We start from the raw sequence: 25,244 nt of genomic DNA, 5'->3' as shown, positions 1-25,244 counted from the left end.
CATAAGGTATTCATGCCAAATGTGCATCCTTTTGTTTTTATAACATCCTGGAGATTCCAAAGGTGCCCAGGGTTTATGGATTCCCCTGGAGGACACTGAGAAAATAGCAAAGGCTATAGCTAAATTGTGTTTTGGGGGGCAAAATAGGACAAAATGGCATCAGTAGTTGTGTATAATATTGAGGGTGGGATGACTTGTGTGGCTCGCGCAATGCTTTCCTACCAGAAGCCTTTGCAAACCTCAAACATTGACTAAAAACACACATTTTCCTCACATTTCTGTGAGGAACACTTCTGGAATCTATAGGGAGCCAAACATTTCTCATAAACTAGATTACCTCTAAGTCTCCCAATAAAAATGGTACCTCACTTGTGTGAGTAGGCCTAGTGCCCGCAACAGGAAAGACCACAAAAAGCAACACAGACACATCACATTTTACACTGAAAACTGGCCCTTATTTTTTGCAACGTGAGTAGCTGTAAATTTTGGGCGCTAGCTCAGGCAACATCTAGGGAAACCAAGCAAACCTGCACATTGATAAAAACTAGACGCCTGGGAGAATCCAGGATGGGGTGACTTTTGTGGCTCACACCAGGTTTTCTTACACAGAAGCCCTTGCAAACGACAAACGTTGACTAAAAAATCACATAATCCCCACATTACTGTGATGGAAAGTTCTGTAATCTGTGGATTGTCGTACATTTTCTGCCACCTACATTCCCCCAAGGCTTCCGATAAAAATGGTCCCTTCTTTGTGGGAGTAGGACTAGTGCCTGCAACAGGAAAGGGTCCAAAACACAAGTGAAGACATCAACATTTCCTGCCACAAAAATGACCTGATTTGGCAATGTGGGTAGCTGCGTTTTTGGGCAAGGACTCAACAGCCACTCATGAGAAACCTACCGAAACCAGACATTTCCAAAACTGGGGACCAAAAAGTTCTCTAAAAACCAGGAGGAGATCAGGACCAACTGGCTTGCCTTTCTGCCAGAGGTGCATTGCTAGTCAGATTGACTTCACAGCTTCTATCCTTACGTTCTTCTTTGCAGCAGCAAAACTGTTTCAGCAGTTCTTTGCCAAAGGGGCATCCGACCTCTTAGAACTGTCTTCGGCTACGGCCTTCTGCCTTGTCCCAGCTGGGGTTTTTTGATTCTAAGTACGAACGTAGAAGTCGTCACTGCGGCTTCAACCCAAGGCCATCCGGTGACGACCCTCCTTCATCCAATACCGCCTGCAGACTTTTCCCGCTGAACTTTACCTTCTCAGACATTTTTCTTCCCAAATTTTTCTAAGTCTGAATGTAAGCACTGACTGGGCCCAATCCACTTCTTGTATCCGAGCCGCACTCAATTGCGGTCGGCCTTAACTTTTGACTTTGATCGGGTCGACTAGATTTCTTTAGGTGCTATTTTGAACCTTAAATTCTAAAAATTCATAACTCCGGTTCAAGTGATTGAATTTTTGTCATTTTGGTGTCAAGTAATTAATTAACATTTACTCTATTGTTCTAATTTGGTTTGGGATTTTTCTTGTGTTGTGTTTTTGTGTTATTACTGTTCGTGTGCTGCATAAATACATGACACGTTATTACATCAAAGTTAAGCCTGGTTGCTTTTTTATGCCAAGCTACCGAGGGTTAAATTCAGTTTAATTTAGTGAATTTCTGGGGTTCACCCTGTAATGTATTCTGGCAGTTGCTTGACGAGGGCTCACACCCCAGTCAACCAACAACATATTTTCCACACAGTAGGACTGGAATAAGAATAGTAAATTTGTGTTATTAGATTCATCAGAATTATTTACCACAGCCCCAAAATGTACAGAACTTCTTCTATCCTCTTGCTCACTTTCCAACACACTCAGCTCCAATCATTTCATAATTATGTATACTTCAAGCATCATTAACTCATATATCCGCCAAAGAATTGGGTGTTAAAATGTCTTTATTCTTCTTCCTGCATGAGCAAAAACCTGTTACGCACAGCCTCAACCAGATCCACCTCAGTCCAACTCCAACATTCCAACCCTCAGCCTATATCAATGTTTAGAAAACCAACCCTACGTTCTATAGTCTAATATTGAATAATAAACACCATGTAAACACAACACACCCCTTCCCAAATAAATGTACTTTTCTCAATGGATGTGGAACAGGAAGTAGAATAGTAAATCTGGCCAACTTCTTATTTGTTACGCCAGTTTGTTTTACTACTTTAATTATGAGAATTTCCAAGATGATTGTATACAAATGTTTGACATTTGATGTAAATATCCATAATTTCAATAGAAACATAAAGGATATAGTCACCCCAGACTTGATATCTGTAATTTTAAATTGTCATGGCCAATATTTCTCTCCAATATAAATAGGCTATCCTGTTTTAGGTTAAAATCTATAATAACTGAAAGAGCCCTCACCAGTGTAAACAGATAAACCCTGATAAACACCTGCACAACCACAAACTAAATGCCATTCAAAGAAAGTAAAAGGAGGTTGAAAGAGGAATTTCTATTTCTTCATTAAGGGGCCAATACAATGTAACTTTGTTATAGAAAGTAGCAGTAAGAAGGACTGGGTTAACATTCTGATTGTGTTTTGTTATTTAGGGATGTCACTAAAATAATGTTTCTTCCTTTTTATAGTTTTATGGTTTTTGGTCTAAACATGCAGGGTTTAGAAGCATGTTTTAGGTCTTATTTAATTATTGAATAAGCTGTGAAGCATCAGGGACTATCATAATCATATTAGATATTTTGGCTATGTTTGATTCTTCCATTGATAGGTAAAATGGCTGGTTTCATAAGACTATTTCCCAGTATGTACCATCACATTTACCCACAGACAGAGAGTGGGTGAAACCCTTTGATACATCAGCCCCCTTTTCTAGTGAGTCAGTATTGATAGTAGGCAAATTGCCAAACACCCCAGGTTTTAACCATTCAGTGCAAGGTGTAGCGACAGGTATATGTGCAAAGAGTGCTCTCACCAAGCATCTGGGATAGTGGTGAAAACATGACACCGGACCTTTGGAAAACATGTAACACAGTGTCACTTGAAATGCTGCTGCAAAAGGTTCTTATCAAGTTCAACAAAGATTGGAGTAATATTGTTTGAATTTGCAGTGATTCAGTTACGTATATGAAAAAGTTGTGTGACGACCTGTCAAAATCAATACCTCAGCTGAAGTGCTTCCCTGTAGGAGATCCTTGCCACTTGCTAGTTGGCATGATGAAAGCATCTTTACAATCTTCAGAGTCAATAAAGAAAGCTATTGACTTTGTAGTCCATTCTGGTGCACTGTTTCAGTCATGCACAGAAAGTAAAACACAAATATTTCTCATTTTGTGCTTTGTGTGGCATCAAAGAAAGTCATCCCAACTGTATCATTTAGCAGGTGGTTCTCAGATCTAGAGGCCGTGAATTCTATATTTTCCATGTGGCGACCATTTACAGAATTTTTCTTAGTGATGATGCCAATGGCAAGACACGTGAGGATCTTCGGTCCCATATTGATCGTGATGTGAAAAAAATACACTTTACTCCATTCTTAGACTTTTACAGGAAAGCATGGCTGCTGTATTGGAGAGAATTAAAAAACCATAGTCTGGGAGAAGGGTATCCTTCTCCGTAAAAGTTGCCCCTATATGGTCAGTGCAAAAACAACAGTTGACGGACAGAATGTAGAACAATGTCATACATTCACCCCAGTACAGAGATCTGGGCCTAAATCCATCGTTTTTTTGCTCACCATGCTGTTCCAGTTTGAACCCAGCCATATGCAAATCAGTCTTGACCCTGTGCCTCATGGGAACAGTCCAGCCCGAACTGCCAAGCCAGGTCCTCCCCGGACTGGAAACAAGCATCCTAGGACCAGTTTGGCCGTTCCGAATACGTCAAACAAGCGTTTGACGTATTCGGAATGGCCTCGTTACACGTACTTTTCGTTCCCGGATAAGAATATATTCCGATACCTGGGAATCTATGTCACCGCTGACCCCACACGCTTCTATGACACCAATTTGCAAGGTCCTTTAAGCCAACTATGAACCGACGTCAAGCATTGGCATACCCTGCCACTGACCCTACTGGGTCAAGCGACTCTTTATAAGATGCTGGCTTTACCCTGGTTTTTATATGCATTACAAAATACTCCATTCAAGGTGCCAGATTCCTATTTTGCGAATATCGAAGATGAAGTGCACACATTGCTATGGGATGGGAGGGCTCCGCGGATCGCTATGCTGGAATCAACAATGGGTTGGTATGACGGTGGGATCGCACTACCTGACCTCAAACTCTATTATTGGGCATCCCAAATGACAGTATGGGTACACGTCACGCAAACGGACCCGTGCCTTAGTATGGATAGATGGCTAATGGGACAGGGAGGATACCGAAGAGTACTATATACCAACCCCAAAAACCTATGACTTACCGGTCCAGCTGCTCACACCGTAGAAATTTGGCATTTAGTCACAAAAAAACTCTGGTGGCACAAGAAGATCACACACGTAACCCCACTTTGGGAGACCGAGTGACTCGAGCGCCTGAGCACTTGCCCTGGATTTGATAATTGGGATCTGATAGGTATTTTGGAAGTGAAAGAACTGTGGACTAAAAACAGAGTGGTAACCTTCGCCACACTGCAGAAAGAATACCAGCTGGTGCAGGCTAAAACCTTTAGGTACTTACACATATCAGTCATGCCTTCAAAACAGCAATACGAAAGGGGGGGACCAATTCCCGAGGCCTCTCCCCTTGAAGATAGATTCGATCCAATGCCAAAGAAAGCCATTTCCCTAACATATCAAAAGCTGCTCAATAATAGACCAGACCCACTGGCACGCTTAAGACAGCAATGGTAGACAGACCTGGGTGACCTTGATGACGATGACTGGCGAGATGCATTCTCCTAACCATGAGAAATTGCAATCCCCATGAGCCTCAGACTAATTGAACTTAAAGTCCTGCACAGGGTCTACCTTTCAGCTATGGTACTGACTAAAATTAAAAAGAGAGCTGACACACACTGCATACAAAATTGTTCCCAGGAGGGAACATTTTCCACACGATTTGTGAATGCCCCATTATTCAAACATATTGGACAGCAATCACTTTAAAAATGGAACATGCTGGGGGGAAGCAACTCAAAGCCAGCCCCAAACTTTGTCAACTAAACATATGGGAAGCCACTGATCTAACACAAACGGAAAAATCATGGGCATCGTTGGGATGGGCTCTGGCAAAACGGAATTTAGCGCAAAAATTGGGAGACCCACCATTAGTGAAAGGCTGGATTGCAGACATGGATAGGGCTATGATAGCGGAGAAGGACGTCTTAAAAAATAGGGGGTACCCCAAAAAATTAGATCGGAAGTGGGCAGCATGGAACGTATACAGAGGTGATATATGCTTGTCCGCAGCGGCTGAACTAAACAGGAGAGAGGCAGGGACATTGACTGGCCTGTTGAATGCACTGGGATATGCCCATACAATTGGCAGTGGTTCAGGATGTGAAATTTAACACATGGAATACTAATGGTGTAACCCGCCATTGGCTTGCTAATAACAAATCGGCTGTGTCTTTGCTGTTATGTTCAATAAAAAGAGTTTAAACAAAAAAAACTATAGTTTGAAAAACCCTTGTCTACCAATGATGTATAAAAATGTCCCTTCACCAACCATGGCATTTGAAGTCAATGAAGCCTTACTGTGGTAGTCTGCACAAGTTCTAGATCCCTTCCGTAAAAGGTCATTTTCTCTGGACTGTGAAAAGTACTGCTTCATTTTTGACTGCTTTAATAACTTTGAGAGAATATGCGCCCAGTTCAACGCATATGTTGTAGAACCTGTCCCAGAGAATCACAATCTTCAGGTGCACCAGTATTGGCATGGAATGCTATGTCAGTGGTCAGAATTAGCAAATTGTGTACTGGCTGTTTTGGCATTGTCTGTCTCAAGTGCCAATGTTGAGACGGCCTTTTCACAGATAGAAGTTTACATAGGAAGCAAAGAGCAAGCACGCATGACCAAAGAATCACTGAAAAAGTATTGCATGGTGTACTACAATAAGTTTGATTTATAAAAATGCATTTGGACCTCATATACACTGTCTATATAGCATGCACTATCAGTGCAGAAAGCAAGCAAAAATAAAAGCAAAACGTTCCATAAACATTGGATAAACACTGTTCCTGTTGTTTTTAATGGCACGAAAAAGTGTAGCCACTGATAACCACTGTTTTTTAAGGTATTGAAATCACTGGAAAACACTGAAAAAACCCTACCAGAATTCACCCAAATTTAAACTGAAAACAGGAAAGCCTAATTATAAATGCCAATAAAAATATATTTTAAATAAAGAATGTACGATTGTATCAAAAATGCATTGCAATGTACATAATAGGTGATGATGAAGGAAGTGCACGATAATCCTAAAAGAGTGTACAGGCAATAACCAGACTAGAAGAAAAGATGGCACAGACAGCACCATGATTAAAGTGGGAAGAGGTAGGTTTAAGTAATGTGCGAAAGATCAGAAACCTTCATTGCTTGTCGAAAGAGAGTGGAACGAGCTCTAATGTTTAGGTCCCAGTTAAGAAAAAGCCACCCTTACAGCAATTATTCCTAGGGACCGTAAGGAGATGAAGATAGGGGGCACAAAGTGAGAAGTGGGTTGATAGTATAGTATTCTGTCCTGTAAGTACCGAGGGCACAATGAAAAAGACAAAACACCTTAAGCAATGAGCTCTTTGCGAAAAGAAGCCAGTGCAAGCTGATGAGATGATGCAAGACTAGAGCATACTGTGGAAGAATGAGTATGGGATGAGCAGCAGGCTTCTGCACCAGTTGTATTTGGACAGTCAGACAGTGTGGGAAACGTAGAAAAATGGACTTCCCTTTGTCAAAACCCTAACCCAGGGCGGCCGTTTAATTTCTAAGCCAGTTACGAAAGCCCCTGTCTGTATTTTATTAATGTAATCTGAGTGGTCTCCAGAAGAGTAGCTTGTTGCCTCTTTCTACGGGGGAGCCATAGAAGAACACATAATGGTCTGCGTGAAAAAACGTTCTCTTGCTTCACCCGTAGTTTGGTACTTCTTAGTGTTGTAAGATCTATCAATGGTCAGAGCTGTGCAACTCGAACATATCTATTAATCTGTGAAAATCCCAGACTCCCTCAAACTTTTCCCTCTATAAGTTTTTTTTATTAATACACATGGAGTTGTACCCTTCCAGGTGAAAGTTAATACTTTATCCTGCATATTTTAGAGTATGCCTTTTGGGAATATCAGTGGTAGGGTCTGAATGACATGTAGTAGTCTGAGGATAAATTTCATTTTAATGCAGGCAATTCTGCCAAACCAGGATATCTCTACCTTCCCCTTCCATATAGGACTTTGAAGAGGGTATCAAGAAGTAGCGTGATATTAGCCTCATGTAGTGTTTCCCACTGTGAATTGATTTTTATTCCCAGATACTTCAAGTAGTCCTGTGCCACTTTGAGACCCAGTTTACCCATGATAGTGGACCAACCTTCAAGCTTGTGCGGGATCTATAATGCTGTAGCATAAGAGCTGGAAGTGTTGTATCTGGAATAGTAATTAAACATAAAATATCATCAGCAAATAAGACCATCTTAAAAATGTTATCTATCATCACATCTGTGATCAAAGGTTTAGGATTGATTTTTCACACTAATGGTACAAGGAAGGTGGGCATCTAAGGAATGTACTTAAATTTGGATTTGGATTTTCACTATGAACATTATGAGTTTTGAGTCTCATAGAAGGTTGCACAAAATTTGTCTTGATAAATTGTTTAACCTTGGAATGAAGTCAGATCTACCTAGCAATCCTAACAACTACCTCAATGTCCATTTTGTTGCATAATTTCCTTGCATCAAGCAAGGGAAGGAGCATCATTTTCTTTTGTTGATGCTACCAGACAGGGATCAAGAGCTAGCTGAATACTGTCCAGCGTCTTGCAGAGTTATAGATTCTGCTAAAAGTGCTAATGGAGAAGAAGGAGTGTTGCTAAAGGTTATGTCTTTCAAAAATGTAATTTGTTCTAGTTCAGAGGTGTTCTCCTTAGACTACAAGTCAGAGAAATAGTCATGGAATACATGAATAAAATCTCCTGGATCCTGTGGGGTGTGATAGATTTTAGAATGCAATTTTATTTTATAAGAAAGAAGCCTATCTACTTCATCCCCCTTTTCATAATCAAATTTTTACTTCACAGCATTTGTCTTGCTGTCTCTCCCACAAATATCTGCTCCAATTCCCGTCTTCTGTAAATCTCTGCAGGTTTTATGGATCCCATACTTTCATGGGTCACCTTCAGGGAAGCTATATTTTTTTGCAATGCAATCGTGCAGGCCCTGTACCATCTAAACAAATTGTAGTATGTGACATAAGTTCAACAGCCTTGACTGCGTCCCATCTAATCGAGGAGGAAAATATCTCATTATTTTCCCCAAAATAATACTGAATTGCCTCTCCAATGGCATCTCTTTCTCAAGTCACAGTGGAGAAGTACAAATGCATGATAAAACAAAATCTGTGATTCTATCTGGCTCAGAGGAAATCTAGTAAGTGCTTTCTCTATGTGTGGAAATCTATATGTCACTCAGGTCTAAATCTTTAAGGCCATAGAGTAGTATACTAAGGACCTGATTACGAGTTTGGCGGATGGGTTACTCCATCACAAACGTGACGGATATCCCATCCACTGTATTAAGTGTTCCATTATAGTCCACTGGATATCATGGAACTCCTAGTACAGCAGACGAATATCCGTCCCATTTATGATGGAGTAACCCATTTGTCAAACTCGTAATCAGGCCCTAAGAGTCTCCCCCCAATCATGAGATCGATCCGATGTATTGCAGCTTTAAAGTCCCCGACAAACATCAGGATTTCCTCCATTATCCGTGCTATGATCTGAAAAGGGGTTTCTGTATCTATGGGACCATATATACACCTTAAAGTCAAATATGTACCCTCCAGTTGGCCCTTGAAAATAGGAATCAAACCTTCATTAGCTCTATAAGTAGAGTCTGCTTGAAAAAGTAATCCCTTTTTAAACAACATTGCCACTTCCCTCGTTTTTTTTAACCTGAGAATGGTACTGTAGGGTATGAAGAGGCAAACTAAGTCTGTGGACATCCTCTAAAATTAGATGGGTTTCCTGCAAGAATGCCACAGCTATATCCAGGAGTGGCCCATGCAGGTAAGAGAGCTGGGGCGGTGTTGGGGGGGGGGTTCAACAGACGACGCAGAGGTAAAATGAGATAAATAATGAATTTTCCCTAGCCGTTGTTTGCTGAATTCCCCCCACCGCCCTTATCTGCATGGGCCCCACCTGGCTATATCTTTAAAATGTGCCCATTTCATCAATGCCTTATTTTTTGTGGAGGACATAAACGCTGTGTACTAAGCGCCAAAACATTAATCAAAATCATAAGGGGTCTATTGTAATTTCACTCATCTTGGCCATCCGATTAGTATCCTGCCTCGAAGGAAAAGATCTTTCTAAGCGCCTTATATAGACTAAATTTGTATACCACAACTAAATAAACTAAAAATGGAATATTCAATAAGTGGAACCATCAAGAGCGGGTAGAAATCGGGCCCTGAGAATCTCCAACTCTCTCCTTCTGATCCCCCCCAGCCCCAAACTGAAGAAAAAATCCCAAAAACATTCCTTCTCAAGTAATGCTCCATGGATTTGGAACTGACTTCACAAAGCTCTCCGCTGAAATCCCTCCTATATTTTCTTGAAATGGAACCTCAAACCACTATTACTGAACAAATACTACAACCCGCACCCATGAGCCCACCACACCAACATGATCATTAACAAGTCTTCTTGATCCAGCGTTAATCCATCACTAATGCCACCGATGGATAATGTTGTATCTTTGATACTTTTTAATATACATATATAATGTTGCATTGTTTCTTATTCTCTCTGGATAGGCTATGTCAACGTTAAATCCTTGTATTTACGCTATGATCTCTGTTCCCATTTACTGTAATATGCTCTGAACCCCCTGGGTCTAGCCAGGGCTATATAAAGCTCTCAATAAATAAAATGAATACATTGTAACACAGAATGGGTTAATAACCTGAGAAATGAGGGACAGCATCTGAACTGGCAAAAAGGTCCAGACAATTAAAATAGTGGCACAACATGTGAAGTAGTTAAAACCCATACCAATGAAAAAGGGGAATGTCTCTTTCTGTAGAGTGGATTACAGGACCCTCTCAGATGTGGTTTCCCATATATTTATCAGTTCTCTAACAGGTATAAATGAGCTCCCTTGCATAAATCCTAGAAGCTATCAAAATCATGGTAGAAAACGCTTAGAAGCATAGGGGCATATCAAACTCCCCTTTAGCGAATCCTAATTTGCGAGATTTTGCGATTCGCAAATTCAGATTCGCTAAACGGGATGTATAAAATAAATCGCGAATCATTTGCGATTACTTAAAAATCGCAAATAATTCGCAGAATCCCGTATTGCGATTTCTTAATAGCGAAATTCGCTAATTAAGAAATCGCAAAAACGGGAATCTGCAAGCCTGGTGCAGGCTGATCACATCACACACAGGAAACTGTAGTGATTGCCTACACCTGCTCACCTGAGCCACACCCAGAGGCTGCTTGTGGAGTGTGAGGAGGCTTTCCTGGAGACAGCAACCTGCAATGGATCCCAAACAAAACCAGCAGGGCAAGGATGCAGAAAAAAGAAAGAGAAAACACAAGTTTTCAGAAAAGGAGCAGGAGGTCCTCATTGAGGAGATGGTCTGCAGCCATGAGCTCCTCTTTGGGAAGAAGGCACTCAAAGTCCCAGAGGCCAGGAAGAGGAAAATCTGGCTGGAAATACAGAGCAAGGTGAATGCTGTTGGAGTCACCACACGCACCATCGAGGAGCTGCGCAAGCGGTGGTATGATATGCGCCAGAGGTCCAAGGAGAGGGTGGCAGCCAGACTCAAGGATGCCAATCAGACTGGAGGAGGACCATCCACTGCAGAGCAGCCAACCCCCCATGAGGAGCTTGTGGAGTCTACCCTCCTGCCTGAGAGCGTTGGTGGTTTGGCTGCAATAGACAGCTCCGACCCCTCATCCAGCAGACAAGGTAAGATGCATGCCAAATCACCCTGCACTCCTCCCCATCCCTTGCACACTCCCCCAAATGCGCATAGTAAACTCCCAACATGCCAATCCAGCCCAGGTCTTACAGCACACCCAGCAATGCATCATGGGACTCGTAGTACTGTGTCTGACTGTGTGTCCATGACACCATCACAATTAAATGCAACATATGTGTTTTGGGGATCATTGAATGGAAATGTGTCAGAGGTTAGCCGTCAAAGAATTGTAACTTTATTGAGTGCCACATGCAGACAGTAACACAAACTCATGTAGTCCCCTTTACATCCACAGCACACGGCATGCCACAAGAAGACAGCGCAGAGGGAGAGGAGCCTGCAGACCATGCGGACTCCAGCGATGACACAGAGCAGCAGCCAATTCAGCGCAGGAAGCGCGCACATGTGCCCCCACTGCCTCCATTTGAGGACGAAGTCCCAGCAACAGGCGATGACACCGACAGGAGAGAGGGGAGTCAGGGTGTGACAGACATGCCCCGTCATGACGCACCAACACCAAGGCAAAGGGAACAAGCCATATCCAGGTCAAGGCCCAGGAGCAGCACTGCAACAGAAGGAGAAGGCACCGTGTTCTCCGGCTTGCAACAGTGCATGCTGCAGGAACAGCGCCTGCAAAGCAAGGCAATGCGGTCAATAAATCGCCAGCTAGGCCGCATACATCAGGACAATCGCAACATGGTAGCGGCAATACATGAGCTCTGTGCCACTTTGAGGGACACCCAAGCTGCCAATGACAGGGCTGGACGACGTGCCTATGCACGGCTACACAATTATACAAAGGCAGTCAACCGCCTCTGCACCACCACCAGCGCACTCACACGCAGAAGCGTAACCATGCAGGTGGAGATGGCACATTGCTGCCAGGACATTGCACGAGGGCTAGAGCAGGTAACCACTGCTGTGGAACAGCTGCAGACAGCCAATGCTGGTGGCAGCGCACTAATGGCCTCTGCTGAGAGTGAGGACACATCGAGTCGCAGCAGCATCACTCCAACCTTGCCAGGTGAAAGACGCCGCAGTGGCAGACAGGTAGCAGGCCAAGGGCGCACCATGGGGGGCACTCACCCCGGACGGCACCGACGGAGGTGATCATCTGCGGGGACACTGACTGCAACACGGGTGCATTTACCTGAAAAGGCTGTCTGCCCTATTACTTGTGCCTTCTCTGCACTGTGTGTACAACATGTGCTGGGGACAATTACAATTTCTTTCATGTGAAGTGTGATTAAACACTTGACACATCATCAGGCTTTGTAGTCTCATTTCCTCAATACTCACCTAAAAGTAGTTTCGTGTGATCTCAGTCCGTCTCTGGCGTCCAGCAGCTGCCCCAACTCCTGGTGCTGGTCTGGCAGGGGGAGCAGGGCGCTCGTCATCCGATGTGTCTGTATCGGTCACATCAATTGTGGTGCCTTTCCTCATTGCCATGTTATGTAGCATTGCACAGCTTGCCACGATTTTACAGCAGGTCTCAGGGCTGTATTGCAGTGCGCCTCCACTTTTATGCAGGCACCTGAAGCGGCTCTTCAGGATTCCGAAGGTTCGCTCAATGACACAGCGTGTAGATCTGTGTGCCCTGTTGTAGCTCCTCTCACTTGCATTGGCAGGATCCAGGTATGGGGTCAGGATGAAGTCGTGCACTGCATAGGCACTGTCACCTGCATGGAAAAAAACACAATAGGTGAGTCAATGTCCCCCCCCCTCAAGTGATGTAGTAGATGTATTGATGTGTGCAATGTATTTACCGATCAGGTACCCCTCCCCAAACTCTCCAGCACTCAGACGTCTGTGTATTCCACTGTGTCGGAAGATGAAGGAGTCATGTGTACTGCCGGGGTATTTGGCTACGATGTCTGTGATGTGATACTTAGCGTTGCACACAATCTGTATGTTGAGGGAATGGTAGCATTTCCGATTCCTGTAGACATATTCAGTTTCTGCTGGGGGTGTGATGGCCACATGGGTCCCGTCAATGCAGCCAATGACGTGGGGGAAACGTGCAATCTGGTCGAAGTCCAGTATCGTTTGCTGTAATGCCTGTTGGGTGGTGGGGAAGTAAATGTGATGTGAGAGCCTCAGTAGCATTGCATCTAGGAAGGCATGGAAGAAGCGCGAAAGTGCACTCTGTGACACCCCACCAACCTCCGCTATGACCCGTTGAAAACTCCCTGACGCCAGGAGGTGCAGGGAGCACAGGACCTGCACATGTGTGGGAATTGTTTGTGCCCTGCGAGTAGGGTGCTCCAAGTGGGGGTTCAGCTCCTCAATCAGGTCCATTATGGTCTGTGGGTGCAGTCTGTACTTGTCATAGATGTCCTCTTCAGTGTTCTGGAACAGGGTGATGCGCAGCCTGAAGATACGTTCCTGTCTCATTCTCCTGTGAGCAAGGGCCCGAATACGCAGTCTCCTGGCTATCACGTACATTGCAGCCATTGTGGGTGTGTTTGTTGCATTGTGGGCTGGTTTTTGTACCTTGCACCAGTTTACCACCTGCAAGCAATTGGTGTTAATAGCGATTTCTTAAATTGCGAATTTTGTGAAATCGCAATTTGCGACAATTTCATACATGTGTTTGCGATTTCTTAGCTAGCGATTTCTTGTTAGCGATATTCGCAACGCTAAGGAATCGCAAATTAAGTATTCGCTAGGAAATTCGCTGTTTTCTTGTTTCGCAGCCTAAGAAATGGCTAATTTAGCGATTTCTTATTTTTCTGTTTGGAAGTGTGTCATACATATGAAATAGTGAAAAATCAGTCGCAAACGCTGTTTTTTGCGATTCGCAGCGTTTGCGACTAATTTTTCCTTTCATACATATGCCCCATAATCACATACATGTAGAGGAGTCTAAATTTGAAACTGTATAAGCAACATAAAGTATTGTTTTATTACTCTTCATTGGAAGGTCGTATGATTTGGGGCCATTCCTTTTAATTTCTCAGTCTGATGGATCTTTGTTGTTTAGGGGTCCTCTGAATCTGCCAAATCGTATGATCTCCGGTCCTGGCAGCACCACCCTCTGGAGTCTCAGTCACTACTCCCTCTCGAAGGGATTGGTGTCCAGACTGATTCCAGATACCCCCAGAGGATATGTTAGTCTGTAAACCATCTAGCTCACAGTGCCACTGTATGCCCCAAACCCTTACCAAGGAGCGAATAGTTTCTGCCAACTATCGAACATGACAACCATGATCCCTCAGGGACTGTGGAAACAGTACTGTACTTTTCGCTCAGTCAATCGTGCTCACTTTGTCTCCAAGAGATACACAGTACAAACGTCCCCGCAAAAGGTGGGGACGTTTTCAATAAGTATTTATTGAACCAGTGTCATTCTAGTATAAAATATGTGTGCTGCAACAACCATTAGACAGAAACAGATATATACGGTGTAAATAAAATGTAGAATTCTACCATGGTGCTAAAACAGTGAATATATGCAGGCATATAGATACATGTCAGTAATCATAAATACTCCTAATATGCAAACCATAACTAAATGTATCTAAGTGTACCTAGCATGTATGTAGGTGTATACCCAAGAATCCCCATAGGAAAGAGCCAACCCTTATTAGCTGATGGGAGAGAACGAAGGACCCCGTCTTGGTCTTGAGTTGGACACCCCGCAAGGGATGTCAGACCACTGTGTGCTGGAGTGTCTGCGTGCAGGCACTTCAGCGTCTTGTGTCAGCGTGGATGCTTCTCCTCTGGTTGGCCCAGGGAAGATGTGGTACTGATATACCCGAAGGTACCCTCAGGGGTTCTACCTAGATGTGTCATGGTACTGTGGGCCTGTTGGCCAAGGAAGATGATAGTGGTGACCTTTGTACAGAGTTATTATGCAGAAGATGGTAATCCTGCTGTGATACTAAGAATCCTCATGCATGATAAATGAGGCTAGTTTTTGAAGAAAACCACACAACATGTATTCAGCACCTATCTAGGTAAAAGGTCAGCGCCAGAGCTGTTATATAAAGCAAGGTAGGAAAAATGTAGGTAAAAGGTAGTGCAGCTACCTAGGGCTATATTAAGGCACATTGGGGCTCGTAACACTCTCAGATCCAAAATTATTTCAGCTTCTGCTGGGGTATAGACTGTATGATGTTTGTTCCGAAATGAAAACAGGAGTCTTAAGGGAAATCCTAATGATAAGGAATTTTCTGATCTCTGAGGGACATGGATACTGTCTTAAAATCCTTCTGTTTGGCCAAGGTGTAGAAGGATACGTCCTGAAAATTCAATGTCATCTCCTTCAAAGTGTATTTTCTCCAGTTTCATGAATGCTAGAAAAACCTCCTCCTTTTGTTGGTAAAATGTATCCTCTTAAATAGATCAGGTGTAAGCTTTTTCCATCTCTGGATAAACTATGGGCCTGATTTAGATCTTGGCAGGACTAGTCCCGCATTTGCTTTTTTGGCAGTCTTCCTACCTGCATCCTTGGCAGTCCACCCACCCGATTCAGATGTTGGCCGGGCACTGGAGGGAAAATCGCCGCAGACCCGCAGACTCCGCCAGGATATGCTTCCCGCGTCAGAGGCTAAGGCGGTTGTTGGAGGGAGTTCTGCCATCCAGATAACGATGTGCCTTTCCGTCGACGTAACTGTGGCGGGGAAACCTCCAAGCTCAGTTGGCAGAAACTGTGAAAAAAAAGGTAAAAACTCACGTTTTTTGGGGGTCTCACCACAATTCAGTCTTCAACGCAATTGTTCAGGTCCTTGCTGTGCTGCTGCTACTTGATCACGATGCACAGCCACCCTGTTGTCGCAGGAACCTAAAGGTATGCTTTTGTGGCGAGTGTGTGTGTACATTCATTAGTGTGTGTATGTTGTTGGAGTGCAATGCTATATGTAAATAAAATGGACAGGACACATTACCTACATATGCATAATGACATATACACAACATACATGTGTATTGAGATGAAAATAAGTAATACTTACCTGTCTCTACACCACCATTGCCCCACTTTGTCAGGACTCTACCGCCAGCACAACGGAAACATCAAAATTGGGTCGGTGCAATCACGCCGATCTGACGGCAACTGGCCAGCAGAGAAGAACACCACTGTGGTGGTTTCCTGTCTATTGCCACAACATCTAAATAGGGCAGGCAGACTGCCGTCATCTCTCCAGAGTACTTGGAACCTCCACCAATGCGGTATGGTGGTAATACCGCCAAAATCTAAACCAGGCCCTATGTGTTTCATCAAGGATGATCTCTGTCTCTTAGGGGGATCCTAGTATAATATGAAACAACTTTTGAATGTGAGAAAAGAGCTTTAAGTCTCAGATGGTAGGTTTTCTACCCCTGATGTGGCGGTTATTGTCCAGTTTAACTATTGAGTGCTGTGTTCTCTCCAGGGCAGCTACACTTTCAAATATTGTGTCTTGCTCCGGCCGTGTGCTACTGCAGCACCCTCTAGCTTTTCCAAGTGCCCTTAAAATTTCTGTATATGATGGTCCAAGTGCTAATGTATTTGTTCATGGCTCAACGTAGGGATGTAATTTATTTTTAGAACTCTTGCATCAGCATGTGAAGATCACCTTTTGTTACTGGTGCAGCCATCTCCTCAGTGAAAGGTGCAGAATAATTTGCTGCCAATTGTTCTTGGATTATCATCTTCTCTTGTATCTGGGTCATGAAGGCTTCCTTTATAGCTGCCCCTTTCACTGTCTCTGCTTTGTTGGAGGACATATTTGATTATCCTCATGATTAACAGTATTTATTGGAGAAGAGAGAGAAAGTATTGCTACTGTCGCCCTTACACCTGGATGATTACGTGATCTCAAGTGTCCAAGGCTCACCATTTTTTGTTGAATGCCTCACTGGACAAGAAAAAATTGCCTCAACGCCAAGGATCCAAGCAGTTTATCAGATAGGTAAGGTATAGGAAAAAGAATCAGCAAATCTCATCCATTCAAAATATTATAGCAGCAGTGTGGGCAGGAAAACATGAAGAGATATAGTTTATCAATTTTATCCCCTGAAAATTTTTCATATGTTTAGGGTAAGGTTGTTGGGCTCATTCCCTCCTTTTCTTCTCAGAGCCCAATGCTTGGTCTCTTCATATGTGGCAAGCACGAGATCTTACATTTTGAGACAATTCTGGCCCCCATAAGGACAGAGAGGATGGACGCACTCCCTTTGCAAATGCTAGACCCCATCTAGCTCAAGTTGCCTGCCAGCTGTGCAACCCTCCCAGGTACAGGAACAACCTCACGTATCAGGACCCACCCACTTTCACCTCTTTCTTATGGACATCTCAACCACCCACACACTGGGCCAGCACTCCTCTTGGGATAAGTCAGAACGCTATCGCAATTCTCACCACTCCACACTCTCATTTAGGAGGACTGTATCTTGGGACAGCTTTGTCTCTTTGTTTCTCGTCAGTGATTAGTTCTTCTGTAGAAGAACGTCTTGTAGATTTATTCCCTGAGATTGCTAAATTTTCCGCTGCAATCTACCGACATCAGAGTTAGGATTTGCTATAATCCTCAAACTGATCGTACAATCAGCCTCTAAACTCCAGCCATTACAGTATTTTAAAGAGACTTTCCCCAGACCTAGGGATCGGGGATCAGTTTGGACAAATGCGTCTAGGGCCCACGCCCTGGCAACAACCCATTCCAAATCCTATATTTTAGATAAAATCTTATAACTGCTTTTCTGACACATGTGCATCTTTTCTATAGACTTGGCGTACGCATATTTAATAGCACTTGGGTTGCACAAATGAATTTCAGACCTACTGTGAAGAACTCACATATCCCCCAAAGTATGGAACCACAATGTTTCCCTGATAAATATATCTAAAGGACCCACTGTTCACGCTGTTCCTAGATGTATTGGGTTGCCCTGTTTTCTTATCTTTGAAGTGTACTGGGAGTTAATTTGTATAACTTTTTTTTTTAAAGAGGCGAGTAGAGTTTAAAGGCTGAAGTGAGTTTATTGGGAGCTTATTTGCCACAAGACTTGCCTCAATCCCGGTGGAATTTTGCAAGCAAAGGATACACTTTTAGTGGGAGTGTAAACGTGGGAACGTTTTATAGATTGAATTAGTATCATCTACCAACCGTAAGTTAATTCTCCTCTAAAAAAAATCCATGCTTGGCCAACTGGCACTCTGATGCTGGGAGAAACTGAAGGAGAAGTACTTCTCTGGCTGAAGTACTAGAAGAATTTCTACATGCCTGCTGCTGCTTCTATGATTGCCTTCTAAGCCCCTAATCCAAAACCTGGAGACACAGTTCTGGACCTGGTTCACAGTATTAATTTGACTATCTTAATGGTGACAGTAGCCTGTAGTAAGAACTTGCAGACCAGAAGGGTGGAGCAGAGGGGTTTAGTGACTAGTTAAAATAACCACATAAATGGATCACTGTTGAGCAGAATGAGGAAGACCTGTGTTAGTTGTGGGGATGCTGCTACAACTGATTTCGAGAGAGCTGGAATCCTGAGGCAAGTCCACAATAAATCAACTCAGCAGGAGGTGCATTTTGTCATAATAACTTTCTTAATGGGGCATTTACTGCAGTGTTAAAGCTCTATATTTGTGAGATCCGGTACATGGCATCTCACTAAGGTGGGACCTTGTCAGGTAGCCACATCACCTTGTCCTACTCGGGGCATTGCTGTAAGCACAAAACGCTGTTTCAACCCAAAGCCAAGCCTACCTTGTCTCTTGTTGGATACAACGTTCAGCTTCATCTTGATGGAAATGATCAAACTCCAAAGAAGTAACCAAATCCAAACATGGATCTCATCAATAGGGTTGGACTCCGCACCTGACACAACTCCAAGAACCTGATGGTCTTGCTTATTCCTGTCTTTTCCTATTCTAAGCTTTTTTTGCATTCAACGGTCTGCGCTGACAGAGAGCTCCACCTTTGACTATGTACATCCCTATAGCCATGTGCATACATAGCCAGCAGATTCGTCCTGCTCGACCTTGCCTTGAGCCAATTTAAGTGCAATAGAAAAAAAACTTGATCGGTCACCACCCACTCACTTCAAATTTGACTGCATGCACTTCCAGACCAGCCTTCTGAATTGCCAAGTTCCCAGATGGACCTCCACAGGACATTTGGAAATGTTTGGTAATTTTTCTACTAATTTTCACCACAATGCATTTTTGCATTTGTTTTGAACGCAACGGTTTTCGTTTTTGCTTAACCATCTTTTTATTTTATTTTCTCTTTTTGATTTGATTTTTTTTATAATTGTGCTCTTTTCACTTAAACTGTAAAATGTTCAATTCTTTACTTTTTTAACTATATTGTTGTTCATATCTTATGAGACTGTTTTGCGGTCAGAACAAACTGACAAAAGTGAACCAATGATTTCTTATTAAAGCCCGTTTACATCTGTGCAGTTCTTAATGTGGATAACACGGTAACTTAGCTACATATATCAAACACTGTGGCTTTTCCTCTCTACTGCACACATTGCGAGTGGATATTTTTACGTTAACCATTGCACAGCTTGCGGTAATTTAACCTCTTACAAGAAAACAATCTAATCAATAGATGAACAGTAACTAAATGTTAATGCTAATTTTCATATAGTTCAGTCTTGTAGGGTTCTTGTAGGAGTCCCTGTGCCATGCCAGGTCAGTACTGAATTAAGGGCGTAGAAGGTGACAACAACTGGTAGGAACTGACATTGTGGCCGGTTGCTGTAGAAATTTAGCATAAAACCATACAGTGGGTTCCCAAATGTATTCCTAAATGACTTTTTACTTACATATTGGAAAAAGCATTGGATGATTGCAGTAAGACAGATCTAAAGATTTTGCCATTAACAACCGGCCTCGGTAAAAACACACAGAGGATCAGGTAGACCTAAAACAGTGTAAAAACATTAACACAAGGGCTCTACAAAAACCTGTAAAATAAAACCATGGATCCTCCCCGGCTCCTATATTGTGTACCTCGGTTGCCTACATACTCTCAGAACTCTGTAACCTTGGCCATGGACACACTAGGGACTTTCCGGCTTAATAGGTGTCCTTATGTTCCTGGGCACTTCTAGGTGAAAGTTTCCAGCCACTAGTACCACCCTACAATGGCCTCCTGGCCATGAGACTTGGTTGATCTCAGTTCTTTGCCCTTTCTGTGAAGCTGTGGTTTCCTTTTCAAGGCATCATCCTCCTCCTGGGAACACGTCCATTACCATTTCGACATTGAGCTGTCCTCTCCCCTCAAGGCAGATGAGGCTCCTTCAGCCCGGTTATGACTCAAGTACCTGGCACAGCTTCATAGTCACCAGGAGGTTGGACTGATGATTTTCCAATGTATGACCTCCTCTGAGGGTAGCAGACTAGCAATCTCCTTGCACTCTCTCTAGCAGGAGGTTCCTCCTTCTCCAGGCAGTCCACAGCTCCCCTTGAAGGGGTCTTCATCATGTTTTCCACACCTGGAAGGAAGCCAGAAATCAAAGAATCCAGGCCTTGAGCACAAGTAATTCTCACCCCAATGTGGCGCTCACACTGGCCAATCGGAATTCTGGCACACTGTCCTGGTTTACTACTTAGTATTTATGCTCATTTTGCATATGTAGATATATATATTCTAGAAAATCCATATCTGAAGCTGGTTTCAGGTAGTTTCTGACATTTTCTTTATTAGTGTAAGATTGGTCAGGCTAAAGTCTTGGGCAATTGAAATTCAGCTGGGAGAGGGGATAGAGATCGGGGCTCCCTGACACAGGACTAAAGAGGGAGAGGCATTCTCACTCAGCTACTATACAGAACAGCCTGCACCAATACCTCTGAAGAAGGATGGAGCAGGGCAGAGACACAGACTGTCCATATACTTCAAAAGGGCATCTGTCCCTTCTTCCTTTCTCAGGTGACTAGTCGACTTCAAAACCCCCCAGAAATATTGTAAAATCCACATCTCTGTTTAGCAGGATCTCACAGTCATCCACAGTAAAACACAACACACTCTACACTCACCTAAGCCTACACACACTCAACACGCATAGCGCACCATTACTCACTATACATGTCTTCTGCATCAAACTAGTCTATTACCCGCGCTGTTCACAGACAGGCTGGCTGTAAGCCTCGGCTCAATAGGCTACAGCTAATAATAAAATGTGAACAGTGCTTACAGGGGGTGACACTCCATTAACAAGGCTCATTCCACTGCAGAGGTCCAAATACCAGAGGTCTAAAAGGGGAAAACAGGTAGTTAGAACCCACTTTAACCACATACATCTTATGGCGTTTTAAAACCTTGCTGGATTAGGAGTGTGGAATGACTCATGAATCAACACAATATATGCTGTGAATTCAGAATGAGTGTAGACGATTACACGTAACTATTCGTAATATGTCTCAGCTCACAGACTGGTTTATGTGCACAGCTGAATGCACGTCTTTAACACTGATTTCACAAATTAAATTGGGCAAAAACGTGATATTATGGAACACTCAGGGTATTTAATACTCTTGCAAAGTATTAGAAATCTCTTTTCATTACATGTGCAATGGTTTGCAACCGTTGTCCTTGGGCATCCGAAATCTAAATGTAAACTTAACATTATGGAATGTACAGCTATTAGACGAATATGGGTTCAATGTAAAGCATCACTTGCCTCTGAAGAGAAAAAAAATGACTATTAAGGAATGTGGACATCTTTCAGTGGGGCTGATTAAATATGATCACTAACACTGGGTTATACCCTCCTATCTGCCAGTTCAATTAGACTGTACAAATTGTTTATCTAGCATTAATGCCTCAAATTCTTCTAGTATATATTTACTCTTTGTCTTATCTTGGATTTTATCATTGTTTTGTATGGGAAGCCGTTCACGTCAAAATTACAGATCCCCATATACGACTCCTTCTGAAATGCATATTGTGATGCAAAATGATTATGAAACACACCAGAATGAATGTAATATCTGTCAAGGTAAATATGATACCTGGCAGAGTGAATTTGACTTGAACCAAAACAAATATGAAACCTGGCAGAGTGAATATACTCCTTAGTGATTAATATGAATAACACACACTGTGAATTGAATAAGAGATATACTGAAATATACATCAATGGTACTTTAATGAGTATGGCCCTCACTATAAAAAATTAAGCAATCAGTGAAACAAATACAATATGCATCAAAAAGAATGGGACATTCCTTGAAATGACTGACACATGCCAAGAGGAATATGACATACATTAACATTAATATGACAGATTGAAATGAATGCACGTTACTGAAATTAATATATTATATTCTGAAAAGAATATAATGCATAATGAAATTGTAATAACATACAATGAAATGAACATAACACATGTTGCAATTAATATAATTTGAGTTGAAATGAATATTACCTAGATTGCAATGAACATGAGATATACAGAAATCAATAGGAGATGATTTCAAATGAATATGGCTTGTGTTGAAAGGAATATAAGCCCATTGAACTGAATTTGACATGCCATAAAATGAGTATGAACAAAGCTGAAATTCTCATGACATTTGTCAAAATTAATATGGCATGCATTGAAATGAATATGATACATATTTAAATGAATATGATATATGTTAAAATGGATAAGTTGCATCTTAACATGAATATGACAAGTGTTAATATGAATAAAACATGGACTTTAATAAATATAACATTGATTGAAAAAAATCTAAAACATGTTAAAATGAATATGAAATGAGTTGAAATGAATATGAGGTCCATTGAAATTAATTTGACATGTATTAAAATGAATACGAGTAACATCAAAATGAACATGACATTTATGAAAACTAATACAGCTTGCTTTGAAAGTAATTTGATACACATTGACATGATTATGATAGGTGTTGAAATGGAAATGATTCATGTTAAATTAATGTAAGATGTATTATTTTGAATGAGACATCTATTGAAAGAAATATGATATATGCTAAGATGAATAGGACATGCATTGAAATGAATATGAGCCCCATTAAAATTGATTCAAAATGCCTTAAAATGAATATGACCAATACTGAAAATAAAATGAAATTTGTCAAAATGAATATGTTATCCTTTAAAATTAATATGATATACATCAAAATGAATATTTCATGCATTGAAATGAATATGACCTATGTTGAAATAGATGTGACCCATGTTAAAATTATTCTGACAGGTGTTAAGGTGAATCTGACATCTATTGAAATGAATATGACATTCATTGAAAGGAATATGACACATGTTAAGATGAATATGAACCACTTTGAAATTAATATGACACCTGTTGAAATTAATATGGCCACATCAAAATGAATATGGCATTTATTAAAATGAATATGGCATTTTATGAAATGAATATGAAACTATTTGAGATAAATGTAGCATGCTTTGAAATAATAAGCACACATCGAAATGAACACAAGACATGTTTAAATGAATATGACCCCGGTTCAAATGAATATGGCTTGCAATGAACTTATGTTGATTTACTTTAAAATTAGTATTACATATAGAATTGAATATTACATATTCTGAAAGAATATGATAAGGACTAAATTGAATTAACTAAAATTAATATAACACAAATGTAATAGAATATAAAACAAGGAACCAGCCTTTACCATGCATCCATTACATCCATCCATTTGCAACGCAGGTAAGTATTCTACATTTGTCTCACTGTACTTATCACATAGGTAAGTAGTTTTGTAAATAACACAATTTTTTTATGTGGGCGGAGAGGTAAAGGGAGGTAAGGGTGATTTTAGGGTTTAGTGATGGTTAGAGGTAGAGGGAGGTAAGAATAATATTTGGTTTTAGGGGTGGTAGAGGTAAAGGGAGGTAATGGTGATTTTGGGGTTTATGAATTGTTTTGAGGTAAAGGGAGGTAAGGAATAAAAAAGGGTCTCTCATGTACAAAATAAAAAGAAAACCCTCACACATATACATTTATATATATTTACATATATATCCATATACATGGGTGTGCACACAAATGTATATATCTTTATTGTTTGAGGATTAGAATGCCGTCTAAATTATGCAAAAGAGGAAGCAGGGAACTCTGGGTAGTTCCCAAGTTTATATGGAGTTTAGCTCCTTTCTATGGACCACTCTACAACACCACTAAATCTGCTCACCTCAAATGTCCATTTTTCTAGCAAAGTTTCTAAGCATAGGATTTGTACAGTGACTAAGGGCCTGATTACGACTTTGGCAGTCTTGGATCGGGCTGCCACACCAGCGCCATGCTCCAAGACCACCAAACCCATAGTCTGGCCACTCGCCGTATTCCCATTGGAATACAGGTCGGGCAGTCCTGCGGCAGCTGGCCGGCCACAGCGGTGCCTATCAAAGACTCATATGTGAACCTTAGAAAGCCAGCGCAGTGTAACTGCCACAGCGCGTTCCAGCCCGGCATGGACTGTGAAGTTTATGTTGTGCTGGAACAGGGGGCGCATGCAGACAGGGGTGGAAACCATGTGCCCCCCTGCCTGCATTCCCTGGCCCAGAGGCAACAGGGGGCGCCCTCAGTTTCCACACTTTTCATGGTGGGCTTACCGCCATGAAAACCGTAGCGGTGAGGGAAATTCATAATATGCTTGGCAGTGCCACAGCAGCACCACCAGCATATTGTGGGCCTCAGACCGCTGCAAGACTGACAGGGATTGTGGATCCCTGTGGTAACAGCAGTCCTATGGACAGTCTGACCGTCAAACTCGCAATACGGCAATTGGACCACTGGTAGCCCACCGCCTCCGCGGGTTTGGTGGTCCATCAGACTGCCAAATTCTTAGTCTTTTGTCATTTTTAGAACAACGTTTTTAAACATAGGATTAGCTAGCGCCATCCATGCCGAGATATAAAATAACCAAGGCGTTTTACCACTTCAGGCACTGTATCACAACTTTGAATTAAATAAAAGCAACCCTTGACACATGAGTCAATCAGTCAATCATGTGACTTGTAACGCGCAACTACTCACCCATAAGGGTCTCAAGGCGCTGGGGGTGTGTGGGGAGAAGACTGCTGATCTGTCGAAGGCACTGTGGTTCAGTCGAAGAGCCAGCTCTTGAGGTCCTTTCTGAATCGAGGCAGTGA

This window comes from Triturus cristatus, chromosome 6 (assembly GCF_964204655.1).
Source record: "Triturus cristatus chromosome 6, aTriCri1.1, whole genome shotgun sequence".
NCBI lineage: Eukaryota > Metazoa > Chordata > Amphibia > Caudata > Salamandridae > Triturus > Triturus cristatus.
Note: the sequence above shows the minus strand (reverse complement) of the source record.